The sequence below is a fragment of the Anabrus simplex genome, chromosome 7 (genome assembly GCF_040414725.1).
Source record: "Anabrus simplex isolate iqAnaSimp1 chromosome 7, ASM4041472v1, whole genome shotgun sequence".
In the NCBI taxonomy this organism is placed as follows: domain Eukaryota; kingdom Metazoa; phylum Arthropoda; class Insecta; order Orthoptera; family Tettigoniidae; genus Anabrus; species Anabrus simplex.
The window spans coordinates 203,790,670-203,803,424 of NC_090271.1; the positions used below are offsets into that span (position 1 = coordinate 203,790,670).

The 12,755-nt window shown below is 42.6% G+C and overlaps 1 protein-coding gene across 4 annotated transcripts in view; it reads left to right on the top strand.

Moving 5' to 3' along the window:
* LOC136877472 (lachesin) overlaps nucleotides 1-12,755 on the top strand; it is a 616,536-nt gene that overhangs the window by 116,695 nt on the left and 487,086 nt on the right. The window lies entirely within an intron of this gene.

Below are 12,755 nucleotides of genomic sequence, written 5' to 3' on the forward strand. Positions count from 1 at the left end.
GTTAGTGAGACGTAAAGCCAATAACATTATATTTACAGGGTCAGTATCTGGCCTGATTCAACAAGGCTGCATACTTGCAGGGAGATTACTTTGCCAGTTATTTGCCATTAGGGTGCACATACAGTATAGTATTTATTCCCAGTCTCCAGTTAAATATGTGTGGGGAGACTCCTTAACGATGTGGTTCACACAGTTTGTTCAGCAGTTCCGCAATCACACTCCAGTGAGTCTGAGATTCCCCACTTACGCAGTTCACTTTTACTTTCACTAACACTAGTTCTAGTAATAGTATTTAATTCGCACCAGTCGTTACTTGGAAGTAGCATTCCGAGTAAAGCCTGGGCAAGCCCTTGCAAACAGCTTGTTTGAAGGCGAGAGATGACACTTTTTATTTCCACGATTTTTTTGTGGAGAATATTTCAGGGTCTGTTACGATCCCTTGGGACCAAATCGGATGTGAGGATAGTTATACTTCTACTGTTCTTTGCTGCCTCCATAAAGCTGGTGAAATATGTTAGAATTAATTGACTTGCAGTCAGGGAATTGGCATTGGCTTTAGCGTTCCATTTATCATTCTTATCGAGTTATAGAGCTGAGTGTGCCTTCTCAGTGAAAAAGCCACGCAATTGGAACTCTAGTACCCTTAGAATTCAGTGCAATTTAAGAGACGTTCGTCTTGGTGGTTCTCAGGATAGTCGTGGTGCTCCCATAGTTTTTAACCCTGTTTAGGGTCATATTCTGGAACTCTGGTTCCCTTAGAATTTAGTGCAATTTAAGAGACGTTCGTCTTGGTGGTTCTCAGGGTAGTCGTTGGGCTCCCATAGTTTTTAACCCTGTTTAGGGCCATATTCTGGAACTCTAGTACCCATAGAATATAGTGCAATTTAAGAGACGTTCGTCTTGGTGGTTCTCAGGGTAGTCGTTGGGCTCCCATAGTTTTAACCCTGTTTAGGGCCATATTCTGGAACTCTAGTACCCTTAGAATTTAGTGCAATTTAATAGACGTTCGTCTTGGTGGTTCTCAGGATAGTCGTTGTGCTCCCATAGTTTTTAACACTGTTTAGAGCCATATTCTGGAACACTGGTACCCTTAGAATTTAGCGTAATTTAATAGACGTTCGTCTTGGTGGTTCTCAGGATAGTCGTTGTGCTCCCATAGTTTTTAACACTGTTTAAGGCCATATTCTTGAACTCTAGTACCCTTAGAATTTAGTGCAATTTAATAGACGTTCGTCTTGGTGGTTCTCAGGATAGTCGTTGTGCTCCCATAGTTTTTAACACTGTTTAGGGCCATATTCTGGAACACTGGTACCCTTAGAATTTAGTGCAATTCAAGAGACGTTCGTCTTGGTGGTTCTCAGGATAGTCGTTGTGCTCCCATAGTTCTTTAACCCTGTTTAAGGCCATATTCTTGAACTCTAGTACCCTTAGAATTTAGTGCAATTTAATACACGTTCGTCTTGGTGGTTCTCAGGATAGTCGTTGCGCTCCCATAGTTTTTAACACTGTTTAGGGCCATATTCTGGAACACTGGTACCCTTAGAATTTAGCGTAATTTAATAGACGTTCGTCTTGGTGGTTCTCAGGATAGTCGTTGTGCTCCCATAGTTCTTTAACCCTGTTTAAGGCCATATTCTTGAACTCTAGTACCCTTAGAATTTAGCGCAATTTAATACACGTTCGTCTTGGTGGTTCTCAGGATAGTCGTTGTGCTCCCATAGTTTTTAACACTGTTTAGGGCCATATTCTGGAACACTGGTACCCTTAGAATTTAGTGTAATTTAAGAGACGTTCGTCTTGGTGGTTCTCAGGATAGTCGTTGTGCTCCCATAGTTGTTTAACCCTGTTTAGGGCCATATTCTTGAACTCTAGTACCCTTAGAATTTAGTGCAATTTAAGAGGCGTTCGTCTTGGTGGTTCTCAGGATAGTCGTTGTGCTCCCATAGTGTTTAACCCTGTATAGGGCCATATTCTGGAACTCTAGTACCCTTAGAGATTAATGCAATTAAGGGACCTTTGTCTTGGCCCAGATTTACGGCCAGATACGCTTCGTGAAGCCACTCTTATGCGGAAGATGTGTTCACTTATGTACTTCTGTGGTAATATCACAGTCGTATGGCCTAAGCTACCTCGTGAAGGCATTTTGAACTGAAGCCGTCTAGGCTGCCTGCATATCAATAACGACGTCCCGTTTTACTCTACCAGATGGCAGGGTAAATCGCACCACTCTTGGCCGACATCTTTTTTTTTGTGGTTAATGATACTTCGGTGCGTTGTATGTTCATGGAGAGAAGTGTATTAAGATGAAGAATAACACCCAATCTCAATACATAAGGATTTAAAAATGAAATTTTGCTTTACGTCGCACTGATGCAGATAAGTCTTGTGGCGACGATGGGATAGGAAAGGGCTAGGAGTGGGAAGGAAGGGCCTTCATTTACAGTCCCAGCATTTGCCTGCTGCAAAAATAGGAACCCATGGAAAACCATCAAGAGGGGCATGAGGAATTTACCATAGGCAATTGAAATACCCGACCCGGCAGGAAATCAAACGCTGGGCCCTCTGAACCGAAGACCACTACGCTGTCCATTCATCTAAGGAGGTGGATGACATTAAGCATACACAGTAATAATGTTATTGGCTTTACGTCCCACTAACTACTACGCCGTGATGCCGGAATTTAGTCTTGCAGGAGTTCTTTTACGTGCCAGTAAATCTACCGACACGAGGCTGACGTATTTGTGCACCTTCAAATACCACCGGACTGAGCCAGGATCGAACCTGCCAAGTTGGGGTCAGAAGACCTCAACCGTCTGAGCCACTCAGTCCGGATTATTATTATTATTATTATTATTATTATTATTATTATTATTATTATTATTATTATTTATTACACGAAGTGAAGGTCGCTGTGAAGTGTTGCGACTTCTATTTTATACTGTCCATCTTGTAGGCGCTTACCTGTAAGACGCGTAGTCTATCTTTTATTACATAAAGACTAGTATCTACCCTTCAGCCACCTGAACTAATTATAAAATCAGTTCAGAATGTTCACTGTTTTTCTTCAATGACATTTCATAATATTTTTGAGGCATGCCAAGCAGTAAATGTAAAAAGAGGCATGACGTCATCGTGCTTAACCGTTCCGATAAGCACGGTGGATATGACATTAGAATACGTAACACCTGTATCAGTTCTGACATACTTTTCCTGAGTTGTGTTGTCGAAGCTATAGCTATACTTCCTTATTTATCTGGTTTCCTTTTTTTCGTCATTGTGTTCCAGTCCCTCATCACTCCTTGTGTCCGACTCGTTGGCTGTATGGTCAGCGTACTGACCTTCGGTTCAGAGGGTCCCGGTTTCGATTCCCGGCCGGGTCGGGATTTTAACCTTCGTTGGTTAATTGCACTGGCCCGGGGGCTGGGTTTTTGTGCTGTCCCCAACATCCCTGCAACTCACACACCACACATAACACTATCCTCCACCACAATAACACGCAGTTACCTACACATGGCAGATGCCGCCCACCCTCATCGGAGCGTCTGCCTCACAAAGGCTGCACTCGGGTAGAAATAGTCACACGAAATTAATAATATCACTCCGTGTACGTATAATCCTGTGGAGCGTGACTTATGTTATCATTTTTACGTTATTTGATTAAACAAACATTAATTCAGTGTGATCTAGCAATGAAGGATGAAGTTAGTAGTGAAGGCCAAATTATATTATGTATCGTTTGTGGGTCTTGATCCGATTGCTGCGGCGTCCGTACTACAGTATTCTGTAAGTAATCATTGAGGGCGAGAATTTCAGTGGTTCTCAGTGGTTACGCCAGGTAAATGCTGGGGCTGTAATTTAAGGCCACAGCCATTACCTTCCCAATCCTAGTTCTTTCACATCTTTGCGTCGCCGAAAACCGTAGGTGTGTTAGTGTGACGTTAACCCACTTAAAACAAACTAAAAACACTTTACTCTAGCCTTGCAACGATCAGACTACCTCTTGGAAGAGAAATCGGAATTGTTGGCCGTGCGATTACGGTCGCATAGCTGGGAGCTTGCATTCGGGATATAGTGGGTTCGAATCCCACCGTACCGAGCGAGTTGACCGTGCGTTTAGTGTCACACAGCTGTGAGCATAGTGGGTTCAAATTCCACCGTCGACAGCCCTGAGGATGGTTTTCCCTGGTTTCCTAGTTTCACACCAGGCAAATGATGTATCTTAAGCCACGGAAGTTACCTTCCCAGTTTCTAGCCCTTTCCCGCCCTTCCGTCACCGAAAACCTCCGATGTGTAAGTGCATCGTTTAACCACTAGCAAAGAAAAAAACCGGAATTCTGTACGACTAAGTCAATTAATTTTATCGGTAAACACCAAATGTGATCTGGACGCCGACCGCTAATCCAGAGAGGGAGCTGTAGTAATTACATGCCAATAATCATCATTCATAGTACTTAAGAGTGAATGAACATAGCTTAATAATAGATTAAAATTTCTTGAGGAAGTGGAGCCCTGGAGTTGGTTCTGCCTCCATCTCATAAGCGAGCCAGCAAGACGCGGACACAGCCTTGGTATAGCCACCCCCCGAGGAAGGAAGCTAAATATAAACCCAACTCAACGCTCTACTGCGGACAGCCTTGAGCAGCGACGAATCTACTCGCGTTGGGATGAAAGATACAGCGACAAAAGAAGTTCGCAAAAAAAAGTCTGCATCGAAGAATACGTTAACCGTTCTCCGCGCTGGAAACAAAATTAGCGAGTGAAGCATTTGAGGTGATTCACCCGAGAGTGCGGTGGTGTACTGTTTCAGGGGAGTGGTGTTCTGTTCTTGAAGGAAGAGAGAACAATTAGGTCATCTTTGAAGGTCTTCCTCGTTGCAAGAGTACGTAAGATTTGGGGCAGGACAAGGCTGTGAAACACTTAATTGTAGTGATGACGTGATTCATGTTTTAAAAGGATTTTTTATTGCTCTTATACTGCAGCGACACAAGCAGGCCTTCTGGGGCGACACGCTTGGTTGTTTGAAAAGACGCACAACTATGTTAATCATCTCCTCAAAACCTGATCACAGGATAAAGAAAAATTAGTCCAATAATCCGAATCTGAAGGTATCATCAAAAGTAGGAGAAAGATTGTGAAAGCCGTGAGAAAGATAGGCTCCCTTGAGTTCACGACCTTAATGCCGTAAAAATTGGAAGCGAACAAGAGTTGATCAAGAAAGTTATAGTAGGAAAGCTGAAAATGAAAAGTTAGTGGAACTGATGTCAGATACAGACAGGCGTTCGTTGTCACCCTCGCTCCTTTGTTCAGGGGCAGACAAATCAACAATACTCTCAAATTAAGTAGTAAGCTTCTACAACCTCAGGAAAGTTAAGAAAAATCCTATAATCAGTGCTGAAAAACTGAAATCTGAACTAGGAAATGATTTAAAACTTAATATCTGTGCTTTCACAATTCAAAAGTTTTTATAGACGAATGAGTATCATTGTAGAAATGCCAGGTGAAAACCTTTAATTACCCCAGCAAATAGGAAGAAAAACTACAATTGCTACAGATTATAAACATGCTTCTCTAGAATTCTGGTATCGAGCTCTATTTACGCATGAAAGAAAAACAATCACAATTTTTCAAGAACATGGCAAACGGTGTGGAGGAAAAAGAACACAGAACTCGAAGAAAAAAAATCTGCTTCCTTCAGTGAAGCATGGTGGAGGTTTTTTGATGGCTTTGGGGTGCATGAGCATAGCTGGTGTAGCTTCCTTAGAATTCATAGATAGAAAGATGGCTCATAAATACTATATTGAAATTAGAAGAAACATCTAGCAGCTAGCGCCGAAAAAATGGGACTTCTGGGTCATTATGTATTCATGCAGGATATCCCCTTGATACAAGATTGTGGATTTTATACAACACACCCAGATATATATAACCCCCCCCCCCCCAAATCCCCGGATGTGAATCCGATTGAACATGTGTGAGCTTATCTTAAAGAGAGACTGAGCACAAGAAATATTTCATCAAAGACAGCTTTGAAAATGCCTCTTTTGGGGGAGTGGGGTAAGACTGAGCCCACCTTCACCCCCAACCTAGTTCATTCAATGCCTAGGCGGCTTGAGGCCATGGTAGAATCAAAAGGATTGCCAACAAAATACTAAATGTGTACTAAAATCAGTGGGAATGAAAGTAAAACCGGACTGTACGAATACTTTTTATGAGTATGAAATGATGGTATTGTAATTTATATATGTATTAATGACAGAGACGTCTATCAAGTTTATGTTTTTTGATGTATATATCTTTACATAGTGTACAGAAAGCTAACCTATTTATGTTATACAACGTACTAAATAAAGTATTTTTTGTTTCAGTACTAAGTGTACGAATACTTTTTACTATAACTGTACTTATGTTAACTGAGTGAGTTGGCTACGCAGTGTGGGCCACCTAGCTCTTCGCTTGAATTCTGAGAGTTGTGGGTTCGAAACTCACTGCCGGCAGCCCTGAAAATGGTTTTCCGTGGTTTCTTATTTTCACACCAGGCAAGTGTACTTCAAATAAGGCCACTTCTCCTCTCATATCGTCTCCGTAAGACCTACCTGTGTCGGTACGACGTAAAACAAATGGGTTCTTTCAAATATCAGTCTAAATTTTATTGGTAGCATATTTGTACCAGCGCTGCAGCTCAAGACTTAGTCTCTGGAACAGAACTTACATACGATTCAAATTCCCTCTAGACTGCCAATCCTTGTACACTCTAGTCGTGAACCTCTGATCAGGCATCTCTAGGGTACCCATTTTTCCATATTGACGTCGCACGACCATACAATAGCCAAGAAGTTTGTTAATCCAGGTAAAGTAAGTTACTTACGATATTGAGCCTGACAGTAATTTAAGTCCGACTCGTTGGCTGAACGGTCAGCGTACTGGCCTTCGGTTCAGAGGGTCCCGGGTTCGATTCCCGGCCGGGTCGGGGATTTTAACCTTAATTGGTTAATTCCTACGGCACGGGGCCGGGTGTATGTGTTGTCTTCATCATAATTTCATCCTCATCACGACGCGCAGGTCGCCCACGGTTGTCAAATAGAAAGACCTGCACCTTGGCGAGCCGAACCCGTCCTGGGATATCCCGGCACTAAAAGCCATACGACATTTCATTTTCAGTAATTTAATTTCCCAGTTAAACCTTCTAGAAGTGTCCCATCTCTGTACCATAATGCCAAAGCAGGAACAAAGTACTCCAGGGATTTTAAAAGTACACCTTGTAGTTGATCGATCCATGAAGTTAAATTTCCATTGATGGAGCAAATGTTCCTGTTGATGACCTCTTTGGGATTCACCGCTGAAACAAAATCTAAATCCTCCTTTCCACCTTCACCATCAATGCTTCGTTCCCACAGGCAGATAGGCAAAGCCCCTTCCGAGCTAATTACACGACACAGCGTGCTGATGTCACGCGATGACATCACGTTGCGCAGAGCGGGCGGGCGGACTTTTTGTGGACCGAATGGAAAACTAGCGGGACATGACTTAAAGCGGTGATCAGTTCCACCGTCAGATAGAGATCAAACACACAGCATGAATTTGGCACCGCTTTGTTCAAATCTAACTTCCTGTTGATTGTACACTTGTAGTCAGACCACGACATGGGGGGAGGGGGGTGATAGTTGAGTAGTATAGTCACCGATTTCTCACTGAGATGGCCACGGTTCGAGTCCTGGTCAACGCAAGTGTGATTTTTAAATGAAAATTCACCTCCCTGTGGTTTGGATCCCACGTGAAACTGGAAGTCATATGGTTATGATCATAATATAAACAGTCAGGTCTAACTAAAAGCATGCTCGTTGTTGTTATTAAATATCTTGTGTGCCCGGCCCAGTTCCGTAGTATTTGAAGGTCTTCGAATACATCAGTCACGTGTTGCTACATGTACACGAGGAAGAATTAAAGAACTAATACGGGGTGAACCTACAGCACCTCCGCCTCTCCGAAAGCCTTGAAAGTATTTAGCCGAGCTGAGTGGCTCAGGCGTTTAGGCGCTGGCCTACTGACCCTAATTCGGTCCTGGCGCAGTCCGGTGACATTTGAAGGTGCTCAAATACGTCAGCCTCGTGTCGGTAGATCTACTGGCACGTACAAGAACTTCTGCGAGACTAAATTCCGGCACTTCGGCGTCTCCGAAAACAGTAAAAGTAGTTAGTGGGACGTAAATCCAATAACATTATTATTAAAAATAGTTAATGGGACGTAAAAACAATTATAATACAATCCACTTTCAGGAAAATCTTTGCTCCAGTCTACTCAGAGGGAATCTGGATGAAATGGAAATCTCGGGAGCTTTATCAGAATTCTGAAAAGATCAGATACCATCAGGAAAAGGCAATTGAATGTCTATGGCGACATTCTCAGAATTATCAGTGACAGGCTCACCAAACGGATTCTCAACCTTGCTCTCTCAATGAAAATCAAGAACAGTGAAAGAGAAAGACTTACAGGAAATTGGCATCTCACAGGAAATTATTCAAGATCGACTCTCATTCAAAAAAATCAGTCAACAACCAGCATTTTGCTGACAAAACGAGGACCAATAAATCATGGACTGAAGAATGGAGGAAAATTTTCAGTGCCGAGATGAAGAGATTTTGGGAGAAAATCATCAGTTAAATAAGTTGTATCGCGCCCCACAGATGGGCATAACGCTGTAATGTATATAACACAATCCATTGACACGTCCGGACTTTTTAAAAATTTTGAAATTCCGGCTGACTTCACTGAGTAAGGAATTCACGTCCACGGGATCCCAAAGCCAGTGACTCAGTCAACTGAGAACCGGCCATGACGATCCAAGAAAACGCCCGTCACGTTGAAGTTACCCGTGATAAACTTATCGTTTCTGTACTTACCTTATCCTATATCCAATTGATGGGTTCGATCTCTGCTCAGGCCGGTGGTATTTAAAGGTGTTCAAATATACGTGCCTCGCATCGGTAATTTATTAGCACGAAAAAGACTTCCGGAGGAAAAAAAAATTCGGTACCTCGGCGTCTTCGGAAATCATAAAAGTAGTGAGGACATGAGACCAATCTTCTTCCTTTACCTTTTCCCCACGCCCGGCATCTTTGTAGCACATATGGATTAGGCCCTGTTTTACGGACGGATGTTCTTCCTTACGCCAACCCTGTGTGGATTATTTGATAGTGCGTAGTTTGACGTGATGTGTGAATGTGGGCATGAATGTGTTGGAGCAAACACAAACACACAATAACCGAATCAGTGGAATTAAAATCCCGAACCCGGTCGAAAATTGAACCCGGGACCCTCTGATCTGAAGGCTTCAACGCTGATTATTTAGCCAAGGAGCCGAACAAGACTTATTATTATTTTAAATTTCATTTCAGCCACGTAAGACTACGGTTAATATTTCTTCTGGACTTCCAGTACTCCTTCACCGCGATGGAGAATGCGGTTCTTCGCTCGTCAGACCATTTTGCATTATTTCTTCTTTCCTCTCTTTCCAGAAGATCCTATGTCTCGTGTGCCCAGTGAACTTACTTCTATCTTGTGCCACTGCCTCAAATGCGCCGGTCAGATCCTCCTATTGCAGTTACTCCTTTATTGCAGTTACTCCTCGAGTGGTACATTACCAAGTCATCAGAAGATAAAGAACTATGCTTGGTATTCTGCTCGCAGGCATTCAGGAGAGTTGACCATAAAACGCATTAGACGCAATTCCTCATAGAAAGTGAGAGCTTTTCAGATTTAGAGTACAGCTCTTCATTTGATCTCAGCCGATATTCGGCCTTAAAATTTGGCGTGGGCCGAGAATTTTTCGTAGTAATTTCCTCCCTCTTTATCTGGATCCTCTCTATCTCTCCATTATTACCAAATAGGCTTATTTAAAACACTAGGCTGGTTTTTGTGACCGCGAGTTTGAGAGAACGGCTGAACCGATTGTCACCTCAAAGCATTCTGATAAAAGCTCTTTTTTTTTTGCAATTGGATTTACGTCGCACCAACACAGATAGGTCTTATGGCGACGATGGGATAGGAAAGGCCTACGGAAGGGAAGGAAGCGGCCGTTTGCCTGATGTGAAAATGGGAAACGACGGAAAACCATCTTCAGGGGCTGCCGACAGTGGGGTTCGAACCCACTTTCTCCCGGATGCAAGCTCACAGCTGCGCGCCCCTAAACGCACGGCCAACTGGCCCAGTACGAAAGCTCTTGGCCTGCACATTTTCAGAGCGTCTTTAAAAACAAACATTTCTTACCGTATTTTTAATAAAGAAAAATATAACAATCTGATTGACCAAAGCGCTTGCCAGTACTTCAAGGCCACCTGGACTGTGGGAGCGCTGAGTGCTGAAGCATACGAGGGGGGAGATGGAAGTGAGCTAGCACGCATGCGCAGTCGGACGTTTTCCTGGTGAGCTCTTCCAGTCTATATTGTGTTGCAGAGAGTCGCATAGTCGAGAAAAAGCTGGGCTATTCAGCGCAGTGTTACTGTCTTTTTGTAGCTCTCCCTATAATTGCTAGCTTAAAGTGATGTCGGAGAAATGTAAAAGTCCTTTCCACCATGCTGTAATTTTAACACTAAGGCTGTGAACTTCTTCCACTCCAGTAGTTAGGAAAGTGAGTCGATCCTCCGTGTCATAATTTACTGTCATGGAAACCCGAAGGATTGTACCTTTACTACGAACAAACTGCCAATGTGCCAATTTTCAATTCTGATTTGGCTGATATTGTACTCATAGCATACCAAGTGTCCAGTGCACTGTACGTTCAAAATCGGCAGAGAGCTACAATCCCTCGAGATGATTTAACTTCATCTGATAAAACACTTCCATTTTCTTTTAAGTGGAACCAATTTTCAATTTGCTTGACATTTTGTATCACGATCACTAAAGCTAGAGGGCCTCAGTTTACATCAGTCAGTTTTCAGCCATGGCATATGTTGCAATGTCAAGAGTGCGAACTTTTGACGTCCTTCAAGTTTCCTTACTGCCAAAACATAATTGTACAGATGTCTTATATACGGAAATCCATCATTAAATATTTGCCCCATTGACCGTCATGTTTTGACGGGTTTCGGCTTATTATTATTATTATTATTATTATTATTATTATTATTATTATTATTATTACTGAATTTACGGCATTGAGCTACAGGCGAGCGCTGCACACAGCTAAGAACCGGCCATGACGATCCAATTAAACTCTCGTCACGCTGTAGCTAGGCATCACCAACACATAGTTCTTATAGTTGCGTAGACCCCTCTTTGATCACCGAAATTTGTGGCATTACCTAGTATAGAAGAGTACAGCCATTGTAGCGTGTATACGTCGGTGTGATACAAGGTCGAGATTGTGATCAACCCAGATGTCGAAATGGATTACACAACCTTGTTACCGTGTAGGGGAGTGTCGTATGGATCATGTCCCGTCATAAATTATATCTGAAGTTAACGAGGTCAACTCCTAACAGCTTGAACAATACCTATCTCTCATACTCCTGTTACGGGTGATGTGAAACTTCTGAACTTCAACAAACTACAGCATTACGATCCAGAATTTGAAGTGAACACAATATTAATACAATAATGGAGGGAAGGACACTCAAGTCAGGAATATGAGACTAGGCAAAAGTCAAATTTGGTGAATTTTGTTGAACATTTAGCCAATTAGAACCTATTTTTTGAGGACTTTCAAACATGCTCTAACTTTGCACTGATACTTTGTTTTGTTTTTTATAAATAAAGCCGGCCACGCGGTGTAGGGGTAGAGTGCTTGCTTTATTCCCGGAGGTCTCGGGTTCGATTCCCCGCCAGGCGAGGGATTTTTACAATATCTGAGCGTTGGTTCGAGGTCCACTTAGCCTACGTGATTACAATTCGGGAGCTATCTGACGATGAGATAGTGGTCCCGGTCTAGAAAGCAAAGTATAACGGTCGAGAGGATTCGTCGTGCCGACCACACAACACGTCAGAATCTGAAGGCCTTCGGGCTGACCAGCGGTCGCTTAGTAGGCCATGGTCCTTCAAGGCTGCTGCGCCACGGGGTTTGGTTTGATTTAATAAATACTTCCCAGTAGTGATGATTAGGGGGGAGAAAACATTTTTTATTCCATTTTATCCGGCTGAAATTAGTCTCTTTAATGTCTGTTAGTTTCTTAGTGTGTAGCAAATGATAAACGTATTTTAATTGTATAACCTAGCCGTACTTGTATATAATTGTAATACATGTGTAATATTGTTCCTTTCGTGAAAGTTTTATTGTGTATATATATTGACTAAAACAACTATTATTACCGCACTTAAGTTGGTAAACTATCAACCTGTACCTCTCTGTTGAAATTCGCTCAGAGAGCATTAAAAACTTACCATTCTGTAGCATTTTTCAGCTTTGATATATATACCCGCCCACGCCCGCTATACCCCACAAACCCAGGTACTTTTTGTATCTACGTTTTTGCCCCCGCCCCCCTCTTCTAATTCCCAATCGCTACTGATTTCCCCCGCCTAATCTAATTATTGTTATTAAATCTGCTGATCATGGATGTATTTATATATTTGGTGAAGTCCTAGAAATGACGCCGCTGGCTCAGATGGTTGAGGCGCTGGCCTTCTTACTCGTACTTGACAGGTTCGATCCTGGCTCAGTCCGGTGATATTTGAAGGTGCTCAAATACCGTACGTAAGCCTCGTGTCGGTAGATTTACTGACACGTAAAATAACTCCTGCGGGACAAAATTCCGGCACTTCGG